Source organism: Urocitellus parryii, unplaced genomic scaffold, assembly GCF_045843805.1.
Source record: "Urocitellus parryii isolate mUroPar1 unplaced genomic scaffold, mUroPar1.hap1 Scaffold_43, whole genome shotgun sequence".
Taxonomy (NCBI): domain Eukaryota; kingdom Metazoa; phylum Chordata; class Mammalia; order Rodentia; family Sciuridae; genus Urocitellus; species Urocitellus parryii.
The window spans coordinates 5377121-5394539 of NW_027553833.1; the positions used below are offsets into that span (position 1 = coordinate 5377121).

Here is a 17419-nt window from a genome sequence, read left to right on the forward strand (position 1 = left end):
CCTCGGGTAATCAGGTTCATCTCATTCTACCATCTTTCCTATCCCTATGCCCCCTCACCTGTCCTACCTCCCCTCTGCCCAGTCAAAGTTCCTCCATTCTTTCCATGCCCCTTACCACACACCTCACCCCCATTATGGGTCAGCATCCACTTTCAGAGAGAACATACAGCTTTTGGTTTTTGGGATTGGCTTACTTCCCTTAACCTGATATTCCCATTCACCCACAGATGCCATAATTTTTTCTCTTTTAATGCTATAAGTAATATTCCATTTCATATATGTACCACAGTTTCTTTATCCATTCATCTGTTGAAGGGTTGGTTCCACAAAACTATGGAATGCTTCACAAATGTGGGTGTCATCCTTGCTCAGGGACCATGCTAATTTTTTCTGTATTGTTCCAATTTTAGAATATGTGCTGCCAAAGCAAGCACACTCTGAGTTTTAACAAATGTAGATACCCATATAAAAACTACCATAATCAAGATATAGAACAGTTTTTTCACTAGAAAAGGGGTTTCCTTGGGATCCTTCCCAGTGAGTTCCTTCACCACCTGTTTCAGGCAACCACTGATAAGTTTTTTTTTTTTAACTATAGATTCATTTTTCCTACAGTACTATTTTATATATATGCCACTATAAGTGGACTCATATCTAGGAGTGCAATTGCCTCCTACGTTTAATGTATGTTTTTATCTTGTGTGATACTGTCAAGCCATGCTAAAAATGACTACAATCATTTTATACTTCCACCAGCAATTTAGGAGACTTCCACTTGACTTCATCTTCACTAGCACTTGGGCCATTCTAGTGGGTATGTCTTTGTGAGTTTATTTCCTGATAATTAATGATACTGAGTGAACTTTTTTTTCTTTTGAGATAGGGTCTCACTAACTTGCTTAGGTCCTTGATAAGTTGCCAGCCTCAAACTTGGGATCCTCCTGCCTCAACCTTCTTTTTTTTTTTTGTTTTTGTTTTAAAGAGAGAGTGAGAGAGGAGAGAGAGAGAGAGAGAGAATTTTTAATATTTATTTTTTAGTTCTCGGCGGACACAACATCTTTGGTATGTGGTGCTGAGGATCGAACCCGGGCCGCACGCATGCCAGGCGAGCGCGCTACCGCTTGAGCCACATCCCCAGCCCCTGCCTCAACCTTCTGAGTTGCTGGGATTACAGACATGTGCCATGATGCCTGGATCAAATACTTCTTCATGAGCTTGTTGACCATACTGTTTTTGTATGTCAACTCTCTCTGGCTAGCTGGAATCCAGACTTCTCTCAGCTCAGTGCCAACTGTGGGATTGGTTAGCTTATAGTTGTTCTTGGCCCTCACAGGTACTGCTTAGAATGTAGCCCCAAACTGAAGACCACCTCCATGCAGATTTCTGGAACTCTTTTTCTTGTGGCTCCCATCTTTCTGGTAGTTTTCTCTACATATTTTTGGCTGCTTAATCTCCTGGAACTCTGGTCTCTCTCTGCACAGTGAGACTGTTATGCCCCATTTGGGTTCTCCTTCCCAAACTGAGGTCTAGAGGGTGCCTCCAGGTAGAATGCTCACCTATTTGTTCTCCTGCTCTTAGGGGTGACAGTTGCATGTCCCTTGTGGCTTTCTATCTGAAAAATAGCTCTTTAAAAATATATTTTGACTGGGCATGGTGGCACATGCCTTAATCCTAGCGGCTCGGGAGGCTGAGACAGGAGGATCACGAGTTCAAAGCCAAAAGTGAGGTGCTAAGTAACTCAGTGAGACCCTGTCTCTAAATAAAATACACAATGGGGTTGAGACTAGGGATGTGGCTCAGTGATCAAGTGCTCCTGAGTTCAATCCCTGGTACCAAATATATATATATGTAACTTTTTGCAATAATTGAAAAAATATGTTTGTGGGACTTCTAGGATATATTATAGTTTTGGTGAATAAATGACATCCCCTGGTACAACAATTTAACCTGTTTTCTCTATTGCTTTTTTTTTTTTTTTGGTGGTGCTGGGGATTGAACCTCGGGCTCCATGCATTCTAGGCAAGTGCTGAGCTAACAACCTCAGCCTCTGTCTGTTGCTTTATATTTCTTGCAAATTGGTAGTCAGGTTTAGGTTCAATTCAGAATAGTAAGGTATTCTTCTAGCATTATCAAATGATACACAAAGGGGCTTGAAATCTTTTTAACTTTTATTTGTCAATATGATTATCATGCATTTAAAAATATTTGGTGTGTTTAATCCAATTAGGAATAGTAATTGTTCTTACCTGATGCTCCATTCCCCCCCCCCCCTTTTGCCTTGTAGAAGCCTCTTTATCTTGGCTCCTGGGACCCTTTGCCACCACCTAGTGGTCATTGTTACCTATTTCCCTTGCTTTTGAAGTATGAGATGTTCCACGTTCATCTTAAACATTTCCTGTCCAGACCTTGAAGGAACTACTTCTCTAAAATAACTTTGGTTCCTTTCAATAAGAAGTCATATTTAGAGGCTACATTCCAAGTACTAGGATTGCTTATTGCTCAAATTGACTGTCATTTGTAGGCCTTTTTAGTGAACAAAGCTCAGAAATATGTGGGGGTTTTTCATCATGTCATTTAGATAATTCCCATGAAAATTCAGGATGCTAGAGATTTTACTTCACTTCATCTATCTTAGATTTGTGTTTTCTTTCTCTGATGTTGGAGTTCCAGTTTTCAATGACATCAATATAATTGTTTACAGTATTGTGCCACTTAATGACATTTTGGTCATTAGTGCATAATAATGGAGCTAAAAAATTCTTGTCACCTAGTATTTTTAATATCTTTTCTGTGTTTGATATGTTTAGATATATAAACATTTACAATGTTACAATTGTCTACAGTATTCAGTATAATAATATCTTATAGGTTTTTATCCTCAAAGCAATAATATACCATATATGAATACCTAAGTGTGGAAATGGCTATATTTTCTAGGTTTGTATAAGTATACTCAATGATGTTTGCACACTGAAATTGCCTACGATGTGTTTTTCAGAATTTATTCCCATCATTAAGCAACATACGACTATATTTATATTATTTAAAATACTTTCAGAAATGTATTCCTGAAATGAAATGAAATTCTCTTGTCTTTAAGCTATATCCCACTAAGGTGTGTTTGAAATAACTCATTTCTGTGGTTTGTCACCAAGTTGATATCACAGGTTGTTTCATTTTTGCTTTCAATATTTAGGTATTACTTTTTAAGATTTTTTAATTTATTTTACAATTATTTAAATATTTAGAAGAGCCAAAGTTAATTTGTAAAAATAAGTTGTTTCTGTTTTTTTGTACTGGTGATTGAACCCAGGGCTCCTATCCACTGAGCCACATACCTTGCCTTTTTATATTTATTTAGAGATAGTTCTCACTAAGTTGCATAGGGACTTGCTAAGTTGCTGAGGCTAGCTTTGAACTTGTGATTCTCCTGCCTGATTTTGAAAGAACTCTAGCTTTTGTCCCAGTTCTGTCTATCCTGATGTTACTCTCTTTTATAGTTAACTTTAAAAATTTATTTCATTATGTATTCTGCTATTAAAAAAATAAGCAAATGAGAAAAGGGATATGTAACTCAGTGGTAGAGCACTTGCCTACCATATAAGAGGCCATGTGTTCAATCCCCAGCACCATAAAAAGAAAAAGAAAAGCAAATGATTTTTACATCTAGCTATGATAGGTTTATATAGGTACTGGCTTCACCTTCCCAACTGAAACAACTAAAATAAATATGAAAAAACCCCACAAACATAAAATTTGAAGATCAAGCAACATTGAAGATCAAGCAACAAAGAATGGTTCTGGAAACATAAGGAACAAATGCTATGAGCTCTATAGTTGTCCCAGCTTTTACTATGTTAAGAGATTCCCAAGCCATGACAAAGAAGGGGAAGTCGGGCAGAACCAGAGGATACCATGAATTGAGAGATGGTGCTGAGATTCCAGGAAAACCAAAGTGACTAGAATTCACAGGGTGGAGTAACAAAAGAAGGTTTCTACATTGAGAGACAATTCTGGAAATTTGTGAACGGCTCCCTGAGTGTTCAGCAGAGTATTGATCAGCACATAAGTGTGATGAAACTGCTTAGCAAGTCAGAGAAACAATCTTAAGTGATTAGAAGGAATAGGTCCTAACACAGGGACCAGAATAGCACCTGGAAAAAACTATCTAAGGAAGTTGGGTAGAATAATCAGAAGGGTGTTACCTCGGACTGACTATTACAATTTATGTCATACCTAACAAATATTCAGACCCAAGAGACTCAAATTGTTTCCAGTAATTTAACTGTATACAAAATATTAAGAACAGTAATTCGTAATGTATGGCATCGAATCAAAGCTTACCAGGCATGCAAAGAAGCAAGAAAAATACAATCCACAATGATGAGGAGAAGAATCATCCAATCAAAGCCAACTGAGAACTGGCGGAGATGTTAGAATGAGGTAATGGCATTTTTTTTAAAGTTATCACTATTATATTTCGTGTGTTAAAAAGGTAAAAAGAGATATAGAAGATATATTTTAAGAAAATCAGACTTCTAGAGTTGAAAATATATGATAAATACAGTGGATGGGATTAATGCCAGAATAAGCATTGCAATGAAATTGTTAGTGAACTTGAAGACATAGCAAGAGAAGTACCCCGAATGAAACACAGAATATAGTGGAGTGATACCTTTAATATATTTGAAGAGCAATAATGTTGGCCGATAATATCGTGCCCAGTGAAATATCTTTCTAAAATGAAGACTTGTACTTACATACAAGCTGAAAGAATTCACCCTACACTTGCACCAAGACAGCAGATGGAAATAATGGAATAAAGGAGTAAAGAAAATGGTTACTGTGTGCATAAATGTTTAAAATAATTTTTCTTATTTGAACATTTTAAAAAGTCATTGACTGTTTAAAGACAAATATCAGTGTAGTATGGGACTTAGAAAACATGTAAAGTAAAATACATGACAACAGTATAAATCTCAGAAGGGTAGTAACTATTGTAACGTTCTTATTGAATATGTGAAGTAATATAGTATCATCTGAAGGTAGATTGTGACAAATTAAAGATGTATATTCTAAACTCTGAAGCACTAAGATTAGAAAACAGAGTTATAGCCAATAGAGGAATAATAAGCCAATAGAGGAATCACTAAAAATACCGATAGTGGTATTTCTGCAAAAGAAGACAGAAAGAAAGAAAAGAAAAAGAACAAAGAACAGAAGGAACAAATAGAAGATTATATTAAGATTACACCTATGTACAGCAGTAATCCAGGGACAGGTAAGTGTCTTTCCTTCTGGAGTCCTTTCATTTGGACTCTTCCGCTTGGCTCTCCTTGAGCTGTCCCCCGCTGGGCTCTGCAGTTGGTTCTTTCCGCTCCCAGCCCCGCCCCTCGGCATCCTCCATCTGCTCACTGCAGTCCACCCAGTGGCTTTCTCTGATGACGCATTTTACGTGCTTTGGGCAAAAAGCGCCTGTGGAGGAAGGCAAAGTTCACTCCCAGTACCCGCCCCCTGCGCTGGGTCCTCCCAAAGTAGGAAACAGTGAAAGACAGGGTCCTGTGCTGTTCTGCAGGGAAGCATCACTTCTGCTCACCTGTCCCTACACCATGGACTCACAGTACCTGCCACTGTGCTTCCCCGGGGGACCCGGAGCTCCTGGGACCCCTGTCCATGCTCTACGCAGCCCTCATAGCCAAGCTACTGGAGGTGACGGTCCCATTCCCAGGGAGGGACCCCAGCTCTGGCAGGCGGGTGGCTGAGTTCTGGCAGAGTGGGTGCACTGACTGTCATGGCGACGGAGAAATGGAGTGTGTCAGGCCCAAGGCAGGCAGGATGTGACTGTATTGTTAAGCGAGGCCGGTGAGAGTGGACTTGAGCTTTCCCCACTTGCACTTTTTTTTTTTTTTTGACGGAATAGAGGTGACAACCTCATGGTATGTTCCGAAATGCAGCCAACAATCCAAACAGCTAACGTTACTACAGGTCTTTTCCCTACGGAGACTGCTGGGGAATTGGGCCCAGATGACAGTTATCTGGTATTACCTGTAGAGGGCGGTGAAAACAGGGAAGAGTAGGCAGGTGTTTACTACACTGCCTTTGAGCAACCATTTAAAATTAGGCTTTGAATTTTATAGAAGGATGTTAAATTCAGAGAAGTTTATCTAAGCCAGTTTTCAAGAGTTGTCTGAAATTACATGTCACTTATCTGTTTATATAAGAGTGGAATGGAAGTAAGATATAAAATCTTATACATACATCATCATTGTTTTTATTTGTTGCCATAAAATTAATTAGTTCTTTCATATATTTAAGTTTTTGTCTTAAATGAATTTTTTAAATTCTAAAAACCAGGTTATCAGAGAAAAGAATGATCCAGAGGGATTCTAGCCAGGTGTTAGACAATGTGATGATATAGGGCCTGTTACAAACTGGAAATGTATGCTCAATTTAAAGTATTTAGATTCGGGCTGGGGTTGTGGTTCAGTGGTAGAGCGCTTGCCTAGCATACATGAGGCACTGGGTTCAATCCTCAGCACCATATAAAAAACAAAACAATGTGTCCACCCTAAAACTAAAGATACATAAATATTTTTAAAAAAGTATTTAGATTCATTATACTTGAAAACACTGCAAGAGAACAAAAAATATGAGACTGCCAGTATCCTCTCTCTTGAAGACGCTATTGGAAAATATTGAGGAGGTGGATTTCTGATGAGGAGGTTGGTTTAGAATTGCCATGATTCTTTGTGACTGTTTTGTTATAAATTTAAGGTTTCCCATTTTTTCTAATTTGTCTGTTTCAGCTGTTTACTACATTGCCTGATGATACTCAACCTGGGCCTGATTTTTATGGACTACCATGGAAGCCTGTAGTTTTCACTGTTTTCTTTGGGATTGTATCCTTTCTCATTTTCTTTTGGAGAACTGTTGTTGTTGTGAGTAAATTGACTTACTTATACCTTAGCACATAAGCACAAGGATTATTTTATATAGTCACTGCCCCCCCTTTTTTTTTCTTTTTCAGTTGCTAAAACACAAATTAGTGGTTTAAGTCAAACTAACCTTATAAAATAATTTAGTGTGGGTGCAGTTGGTATAACTGGTAATTCTTACAGCCATCCTAACCAGTAGTTTCATATGTATCAGAAGTCTTAAAAGTGGGATAAAAGATGGGATAGGTTAGATAAATATCCTTTTATGTAGCATATATGTCTAGTAGTCTATCTTAAAGAAATAACTATGCTTTGAAGATTTTGGTAATGTTTTTCAATGGAACAGTGTATTAGATTGAAGACTTAGCACAACATTATTTAGGGGTTATTGTATGTTTGATTAATGGAATAGTAGGCAGATTTATTTATTTCAAAGCTTTGAGGTACAGAAAATGCTCACAATTAAATGTGAAGTGGGGAAAAAAGCAGAAACTAAGATTTAAATGTTGATGAACTGTATGTTAATATAAACACATATAAACAGGGGGAAATGCTGCAAAGAAATACAGTAAAATGAGAAAAAGGAGATGAGATAATTTTTCCAGTCTTTTATATAAATTTTCCCAGATTTTATGATTTGATCATATGTTCAGAAAATACCTTTTTATTTGGAAGTATAGATTATGTGTTGTCCAAAAATCCATTAAATGTTTTGTTCATTAAGTTTTTTTTTTTCCTGAGCAGAATTAGTCTATGTCTGTGTATGTGTGTACATATATGTATAAGTGTGTGTGTGTGTGTGTGTGTGTGTGTAGGCTTATACATACTTATGTTTGTACTGTAGGTTATTCTGTTTCATAGTTATTTAACATAATTGGAAGAAAATTATTTTAGGTAAATGGACTTTGCATATGAAAATCCTAACATTTAAAGAGGCCAAAAGCATTGGATACAAATCTTTTCAAATCTGAGTGTTCTTTTTCTGATTTCTTAATTATTTCAGACATATCATTGTTAAGATAAGTTTCCTCTCCTTGTACAATTGAGAGTAAAATCTCTTAAAAAGTATTCCCTTCTTAAATAGAAGAATCGTTTGCCTGGATTCCTGTGAGGAATTTTCTAATCTCATTGAACTTTGTCTCAGCTAAAAGGAAAAAGGAAATAGAAGGATAAAGAGAAGGGAAAAACATGAAACCATTTTATATTTCTCCCTCTTGTTTCTTTCATTTCAAGAACTGCGGTACCTGTTTCTCTTTTCACTAGGTTATGTGGGATCTGGTTCCTAACTTGTTGCTCCTCAGTTTCAGCATTTGACTTTGGAACTTTAGTCCCTACCTTAGATGACTGCTTTTATGCTACTTCCCATTTTCCTCTGTTGCCATTTTGAGTAAAAGGTTAGCAAGGCTATGACATTAAAGAAATGTTCATTTATTTCTGTGTTGGAGTTTTCTGAATGCAATTTCCTATTACGAAGATCCCATGGATGATCCATGGACACATCTGAGTATCCCATCACCATTAATAACATAAGTTTGAAAGGACAAGTAATATGCTAAGTTACAAAGAAATTTAGTGATGTTTTAAAAAAAATTCTGCTTAGGTTTTATTATCAGGCAGTTTATTGCTGTCTTTTGGAAATGATTGTTTTTGTCCTTTCCAGAATATGTTAATTGTCATTTCTCTTGTTGCTTGTGCATTTTCTTCTAGCAGTCTTCCCTTTCAGATTTCTTGCTATATATTTAGTGGTTTGCAGAAATAAGATGATGTAGCCTCTTAGTTTCTAAATTCAGCCAATAGCCAAATTTAAATTGGAGTTCTAAGATGTTTTCTGGTGAGTGAAAGTGGCATATCTTAGTACAAAGATTATGCCTTTAATATTGTTTCCTCAGATTCCTTTTGAATAGTCATTGTTTCTAGACTTTATCCTGGTTATTTAGAATTGTCAAGTAAATGATTTTGAAGACACACACACACACACACACACACACACACATATACACACACACACATCTTTACTGTGAAATAAGGTACATATCTTAGTGTTTTTATGTCAGAGGCTATTTATGAAATCTCACTACCAATTAAATTTAAAAGGCTTGTTAACCTTTACTTATTTTTAATCCTATAAATTATTATCCTGAACCAGAATGTTATTAAATTCTCACTTGGTTATGATTCTGACTGTTGTTTTACTGTTTCTATTGAGCATATGTTTGACATCAAATTTAATCTTTTTTCTCTCTCCTAGGTAAAAGATAGAGTATATCAAGGTAAATTTTTAGGTTTCTTAAACTTGTAATAACCCTTTGTATTGGTGTTTGATGTGTGTTTTATGTATGTTAGAAATAGATACAGTGACTTTTAATGTCTATTATCTTTTTTACCTCCTGAAAATTTTACTATTCCTAGGTTGCTAGCATGGATAATAGAGTAGATGATGATGGTTCCAACTCTGAGATAGGAGATAAAGAGGAGGAACAAATTGTGGATAGGGAGATGATGATAAGTTTTAATTTGGGGCAGATTAACTTTGAATATTGATGTAATGCAGATGTATTACATTTGAAGAGTATTTCTATGCTAATTATTTAATCATGCATTAAGTAATTGAGTAGATAATTTAAAGAATGGTAATGTGAATCAGTATGTTTTCATTTCTGTTTTTCTTTGCAAAGAATGAAATGATTCCATTTTCTGAAAAGAAAGTGTTTTGAGAAGGGAGGAATATCAAGCTACAACACTTTACTGTATTTCCCATCTGTGAAATAAGCTTAAATTGAAATATCATTTTGGATGGGAGGGGTACCTGTGATTGAACTCTGGGGCACTCTACTGAGCCACATCCCCAACCCCCTATATTTAGAGACCAAGTCTCACTTAGTTGCTTAGTGTCTCGCTCTTGCTGAGGCTGGCTTTGAACTTGGGATCCTTCTAGCTCAGCCTCCTGAGCCACTGGGATTACAGGTGTGCACCACTGCACCCAGCAAAATATCATTGTTCTTATATTTTTCTTAAATTTTAATAATTTTTATACTCTTATTGCTAATAAGCATAGATTGCTTTTTAAAAGCATAATAGTTATGCTAAGAAGTATTTCCTCATAGTACCATATAACATGTCTTTGCTTTTAGTAGATTGAGTAATTGAATTTCATTTAGTGATTGTAATAATCTTGTGTATTTCCCCCTTTTAGTCAATGAACAGCAAATTTCCAAAAAGGTGAACAATTTCATGAAAGAAAATGAGGAACTAATGCAGAAATTGTCAAATTATGAACAGAAGGTATAATTATTCTTTTTCTTTCTCCCTTGGTTCTAGCTTGAATCATTTCTACCTGTTTTAATTTAAAATCGTATTTTAAAATTTTTGTTTCATTATTTCCTACAAATCATCCAAATTCTAAGCAGTCATATGTATTAAGTACTGCTTTCTTCTGGAAAGGGTCACTTGTCTGGAAGTAACTTGTATAGTAGCACTATAATTTGTGTATCTTAATTCTGAATGCTTTATTTACATAGATGAAGGAATCAAAGAAACAGCAGGTCCAAGAGACCATGAAACAAAATATGATTCTTTCTGATGAAGTAACTAAATATAAGGTAAAAATCCCTTCTTTGGGGGGAATTACATTCTAAACTCAAAAGTAAATGTAATGAGTGAGTGATCTTGACACCTTTTTTTTCCAGGATGAAATGAAGCTTCTTGAAAAAGCTAATGAACTTCTGGATGAGAGAGCTAAAAGTCTTCTTGTTATGTTAGAATCTGAGAGAGAACAGAATGCTAAGAATCAGGACTTGGTATGAGTTTTGCTGCTAAGTGTTACTGCAATTTGGCTTTTGAAATATTTTGTAAAATTGGTTAAGTTGAACTTAGTCCAGCTGTTAACTAAAGTAAGATTAGGAGTCAAGGAAGTTGAACACACTTCTGCCCATTTTGTGGAACTTTTAAGTACTGATACAACAAATTATTTTTATGGGCCTAGGAAATATTTTTATTCTCAACCTTGGATAATTTTCATATTGCTTTGCTCTGCCCTTGGAAACATGCAGAACAACTAAAAAACTATTGTCCAGTTGAATAGTATTTGTTTACTTTTTACTTGAAAGTGTAATGAATTAATGAATTTTCTGCACTTAAAAAAATTTTACTTACATATTTCATTTTCAATTTCTATAAGTTTCTGTAATTACATAAAAGTTGCAAAAGATAGTAGAGTGTGTTCTGAAATATCCTACCCCCAAGTAAGCTTGATCACCTAGCTGAGGTAGTATTTATCAGATTTCTCCACTGTAAAAATTCTTTCCAATCCTTGTCATATTGCATTCTTTGGAAGTTACCATGCACAGCCCACAGTTAAAGTATGAAGAGTTACAAGCTCAGGATGCAGCTCATGGTAGAGCACTTGCCTAGCATGCATGAGGCCCAGGATTCAATCCCAGGCATTGCAAACAAAGATTGCAGAGTTATGTCCACTTCCTTAAGGAGCGAGTATCTTTATAATTTTTTTGGAATTCTTCTGTATGTGAGATTAGTCTATTCTTCCTTAAATTTTATCATTTTTTACTTCAGATAAGAAAATTTTAAAAATGATCTTGGGAAATTTTTTTCTCTATCACTCGAAAAAAATTACTAATTTGAACTGGTTTATTTGAAACAGTAATTAATTAGTTAATTTTCTATGCTTTAAAACATTTTATTTACTTATTGCATTATGGTTTTCTATACTTTGTCCTTTTTTTCTGGTTATCTCATAAACAGTAATGTTGTGGATGCCATGAAATATTTATGACTTCATTTTCCCTCATCTCTTTCATTTCTTGATTTTTTGCTTAGTCCAAGCTGGATCCCCTGCATTTACCTGAAATTTAATGGGATGGCTTGACAAATATTTTGTTGTGTTTATCTTTTTTAGTATATATATATATATATGTGTGTGTACACACACACACACACACACACACATATGTATCAGTATTTCTACTGAAATCCTAATGCATATTTTGTGTTCTGTTTTTACCTGGCAGATAATGGAAAATAAGAAATCTATAGAGAAGCTTAAAGATGTCATTTCAGTGAATACTTCTGAGCTTTCAGAGGTAAAGCTGCCAACTCTTGCTAACGGATATTAATACTACATCTTAGTTTTGTTGCGAACCAAAAATTTGAGGTGTGCTAAAATGTGCAAAAAATAAGAACTATATGATGTCTGGTTTGGGAAAGTATAACTTTGTTTTTTCTTTGGAACTAATTCACTAACTGTAGTGTTTTGCATTAGCTTCAAATTATCCTCAATGAAACTAAGCTTCGTGAAGAGAAGGTGAAGTTGGAATGCTGTCAGCTTCAGAAAGAAAATACCATGCTTAAGAAGGAGAAAGAGCAGGTAAAGAAAATTTGATGTCATACATAATGTAAACTAGAGAAGTGAATCTTTCTTGGATCTGTTTCTGAGGTAAGGAATATTCATGTAGGACCTTTTCTAGATATGCAAAGTTTAAACAATGCTCCCCAAATTGAGTGCATATATATGTTCTCCATCTGTTTTGGATTTTTGGATTATTGCTTTTCTTATCAAATATCAATCAGTTATTAACTTGCATAGCCTCAAAGAAACTTTTTAAAACAGAAAATTAAGTATTTTATGATCCTGTTTTGAGTAGTTACTGATTCACCGGCCAAGGGAAGATTACATGATAAGGAATCTAAATTTAGGAGACAGTCATATGTGCCCAGCCATTCCTGCTGGAGGTAAATTATTTGAATTGACAGCAATTTTCTGGGGAATGCAATAAAACAGGGTCAACTTCCTGATAGCTCTGATGTTCTTACTGCAGCTGTGAGAGTTGGGGCCACTCTGCCCTCTTCCTTAACCAAGGTCTCAACCCCCTCGTTTGAGGCAGGCCACCGAGGAGTATGGCTCTCTATTTCTTTGTCTAAGTCTTGTAGTCCTAATGTATCCAGTGCAGAAACCCCTACCTAACCCATAGGAATTCATGTGTTTTGACTTTTCAGTTGCAGCAGGAAGTCAAAGACTGGAGTACATCACATGCTGAGCTCAGTGAACAAATCAAATCATTTGAGAAGTCCCAGAAAGATTTACAAGTAGCTCTTAGTTACGAAGATAATACTAATAAAGTAAGTTTATACTCCAAATACATGTTTCATCTCATGAATTCTCCTGAAATCTTCTGAATTAAAATCGAAAGTCTTCCAACCTTTTGCTTCTTTTCTAGGCTTTGACTAATTATATCACACTGTTGAATCGGTTACAATGTGAATCTAAATCTGAGGATCAAAATGGAGAAGATGAGTCAGATGAATTAACCAATGGAGAGAGAGCAGGTAAGATCAGTCTCAGGGAGGTTGAATCCTTTTTTGCTTTCCTGTCTTTAAGTATACAGATGCCACTTTTCAGCTGGATGAATTTCTTCTTAAGCTTCAGGGTTGTAGACACATATCACTGGATCTATAGATATGTCTGTTGCATTGGCAGAGGTGGGTTGCTGCGGTATAATGTAGCAATAGGCATGTGAAGAACACTGACTTTTTCTATCCCATTGAAAACTAGTAAGTACACTGCAGCTACAATAGTCACATCCTATACCTCTAAGTATTGAACATTGTACAGTAAGAGAAATTTATTTCTTAACTTATGCAGATGATACTTGATTTTGATACTCATCATCTCTATGGCTCTGTGGTTTTAAGGTCCACAGTCAGTCTTAAGAGTCCAGAGGCAGTTGGAACCATAAACTAAGGCTGTGAGAACAGAGGCTAGAGACTATCAGAAAGCTAGAGAGGGAGTGTAACAGTGTTTACTGATGAGGAAAATATTTCCAGATGTTTTCTCCCAAGTTGGATATTGCTTACATAGCAAGTATTTCAAACCACACCTGGTAGTAGATTCAGGGAGAAAATATAGGATTGAATCTTTCTAAATAAGACACTTACTTGCCCAGGTGAAGATAGATCTGAGAGAGAAGAAAAGCTTTTATCTTACAAGAATAGCAGAGATAACATTTTAGTTGTGCAAACTAGAAATTCACCTTTTTTTGGTTTCTACTTCTATTTATTTTTATGCTGAAGATCAAACTCAGTGCCTCACACATGCTAGGTGAGCACTCTACCACTGAGCCACAACCCCAACCTGAAATTCACCTCTCTCTCTCTTTTTTTAAATCTAAGCTTGCAATTCTCTTAAAAGTCATTAGTCTAATCAGTTTAATTATTTAATTGATTTTTTTTTCTTCCGGTGTTTGAACACGATCATTCTTTAGTTTGGGGAAGTTAGGAGAATATAGAGTTAAAAGTAAGGAAAGAAAAAGCTAAAGTCTTTTGTTTTTTAGGTGATCGGAACGAGAAGATCAAAGATCAAATTAAGCAGATGATGGATGTCTCTCGGGTATAGTTCTTTGTAAGAGTCCCATAGTGCCTGTGAATTCTTCCTGTGCCTCACTTTTAAGAATACCTCTCTTTTCTGCAATTTTTAGACACAAACTACAATATCAGTAGTTGAAGAGGATCTAAAACTTTCACAACTTGAGCTAAGAGCCTCGAAGTCCACAAAATGTAATCTAGAAGGTGGGTTCTTCTTGAGAAGAAATTGCCATGTTGGAAAGACTTAAAATTTTATTGGAAAGATAAAGCTTCTTGCTTTCATGCTTCTTACTTTTCTTGGCACTACTCCCTCAAACAAGTTCTTAAGTCCTTGTACACATATAGAGATAAACTGTTTTATCCTTTACAGACCAAATAAAGAAATTAGAAAGTGACTGCAATTCACTACGGTCTTCTAAAGTTGGACTGGAAGAGGAATGCAAAACTCTTAGGCAGAAAGTGGAGATTTTAAATGAACTCTACCAGCAAAATGAGATGGCATTACAAAAGTAAGATTTTCATTGTTTGTTATTGTTATCACTGTGTGAACTAACAGATAATTTTATCTTTTCTTAAGATTATTTACAATTTCTTCTAGTTGTAATAAGTAGAGATTTGTCTTTTTTCCTTTGTGTTTTGTTTCCTATAAGTTGCATTTTTCTTTCCATCGTCAGTCTTAAGAGTCCTGAGGTAGTTGGAACCATAAACTAAGGCTGTGAGGACATCGTAATCAATTGTCAAATTCATATGAAGGCAGGAAGTGGTAAACTGGTATTAACAGTCACTTATGTGGAAATACCTCTCAAAGATCTAGACCCTTTCTATGATCCCACTACTTATTTTAATTACCTTTCATTGTGATCAGTTATGTAATTCTAATGTTTTGAACTTGTATCTCTAACTCTGGACCTTTAAAAATACTGAGTGATTTGGAATGACATGTTTTAGTAGAATAAAAACTTCAAAAAGGAATAATATTTACTTATTGATGGTACAAGTTTTGGACTTGAATATCTCAGATGTTCACACTAAAAATTGAACTGTGGCAAGGACCTTAGGAGTTATGATTACAGAAGTACTTGTTTGTAGTATATATTTATATATTAATCTTCTCAGTGTGGAGCTAGTTATTTTTTGAAAGTTCATTTGAAGTTTTTAATCCACAAAAATACTTGAATTCTCTAAAAATAGTTTGTGTCAGATTTTATTTATTTGCACCTGATTTTACTCTTCAGCATTTATATATATATATATTCTTTTATATAATATATATATAATTAATATATAATATATATAATATATATTACTTTATATAATATATAATATATATAATATATATTACTTTATATAATATATATATTCTTTTATATAATATATTCTTATTAATTTTCTCTATAGCCGCTTGAGTGGACTTTCTAAAATATAAGTCTGTCCATGTCAATATGTGCCTGTGGTTTATGAAGAATTTGCTTTCTATTTGATGACCTGTTCTTTTTTTTCTTCCTTGTATCTTTTTTTTTTTTTTTAAAGAGAGAGTGAGAGAGGAGAGAGAGAGAGAGAATTTTTAATATTTATTTTTTAGTTCTCGGCGGACACAACATCTTTGTTGGTATGTGGTGCTGAGGATCGAACCCGGGCCGCACGCATGCCAGGCGAGCGCGCTACCGCTGAGCCACATCTCCAGCCCCCCTTGTATCTTTTTAATAGTTTAAATATTTTTAATTATTTTCCTCATCCCCTGTATAAGCTTGATGTAATCCTAAATTATAATGGAATTATAATTATATAATTATAATTATAATTTTATTCATCTTCTCATAATTTAAAGGCCATGGTATATATTCTGGATTTAATAACAACCTGACATAGATTAATAGGTTTATTATCTTTTTATGGGCTTTAAGTAGCTCCTGAATCAGATAACTGTTGTGGCATTGTATGTTAGTTCTTCATATACTGTGAACTCCACAAAACATTCATTCAATTTATACACATATTTAAAGTTTCTGTAGTTCTGCATTCTACACTGTTGGTTTCTTATTTGAAATTATTTTCATTCTATTTGAACATTGTCCTTTAATGATAGATTTGATTAGTGTATCAAAGTAGTACAAGGATAAATAGAGAATAGTATTTTATCCACTAAATATTGCTACCTTTATAATCTGTGTTAGGTTGACATGAACTTCATGATTAGAGTTAAAACCAGTTTCCATTTTTTAAAGGTTCTTTCTTTTGGCTACTGAATTTTGACTGTTACTTAGTTTTAGCAATTTAAAAATATCCAATTAATTACCATCTGTTTTAAATTTTTTCATTAAGGAATCCATTATCATTGTTGTTTGGTCTTATCCCTCCCCTAGTTCCTGTAGTCATTTCTCTGTTTTTTTAACAGTTGTATTGGGAAGTGCCTAGGTGTAGTTTTCCCCACCCCACCCACTTTTTCTCTTGCAGTTATGTTGCTTGGGACCATTAAACATTTCTTGAATTTTCGAGTCTTTTTCTAAATGTTGATTTTACCTCATTCTCTCTTCTGATTATAATAATGCATATTAGAATTTGATTTCCCATGCCTCCTACATTCTGGATTTACTTCTTCTGGATATTTTCTTCTGACCTATCTTAAAAGTGCTAGGATTTATTTTACTTCCCAAATCTGCTGCTAAAATCATTCATTGAGTTTAGGATTTTAAAAAGTTCAGGGTTTAAAATATTATTTTAGTTGTAGAGGGACATAATATTTTATTTTATTTTTTATAGGATTTTTTAAGAGAGAAAGAGAGAATTTTAATATTTATTTTTTAGTTTTTGGTGGACACAACATCTTTGTTTGTATGTGGTACTGAGGATTGAACCCGGGCTGCACGCATGCCAGGCGAGCGCACTACCGCTTGAGCCACATCCCCAGCCCAACACAATATTTTATTTATTTTATGTGGTGTTGAGGACTGATCCCAATGCCCCACACATGTGGGGCACGTGCTTCACCACTGAGCCACAACCCCAGTCCTATTTCAGTACTACAGCTCAAACCCAGGACATTGAGCCATGTGCTCTACTATTGAGCTACCTCCCCAGACTCCTTGCTCTTTCTCATAAGGGACTAGTGT

General features: G+C 35.1%; 1 non-coding gene and 1 pseudogene across 1 annotated transcript; one reads left to right on the plus strand and one right to left on the minus strand.

Annotated features, from left to right (window-relative positions):
* The window catches only part of LOC144252431 (transport and Golgi organization protein 1 homolog), a 102101-nt pseudogene that overhangs the window by 74360 nt on the left and 10322 nt on the right, over window positions 1–17419 (plus strand).
* Window positions 328–434, minus strand: LOC144252479 (U6 spliceosomal RNA). The gene has a single exon (XR_013343001.1). It is a non-coding gene; the product is annotated as a U6 spliceosomal RNA (small nuclear RNA).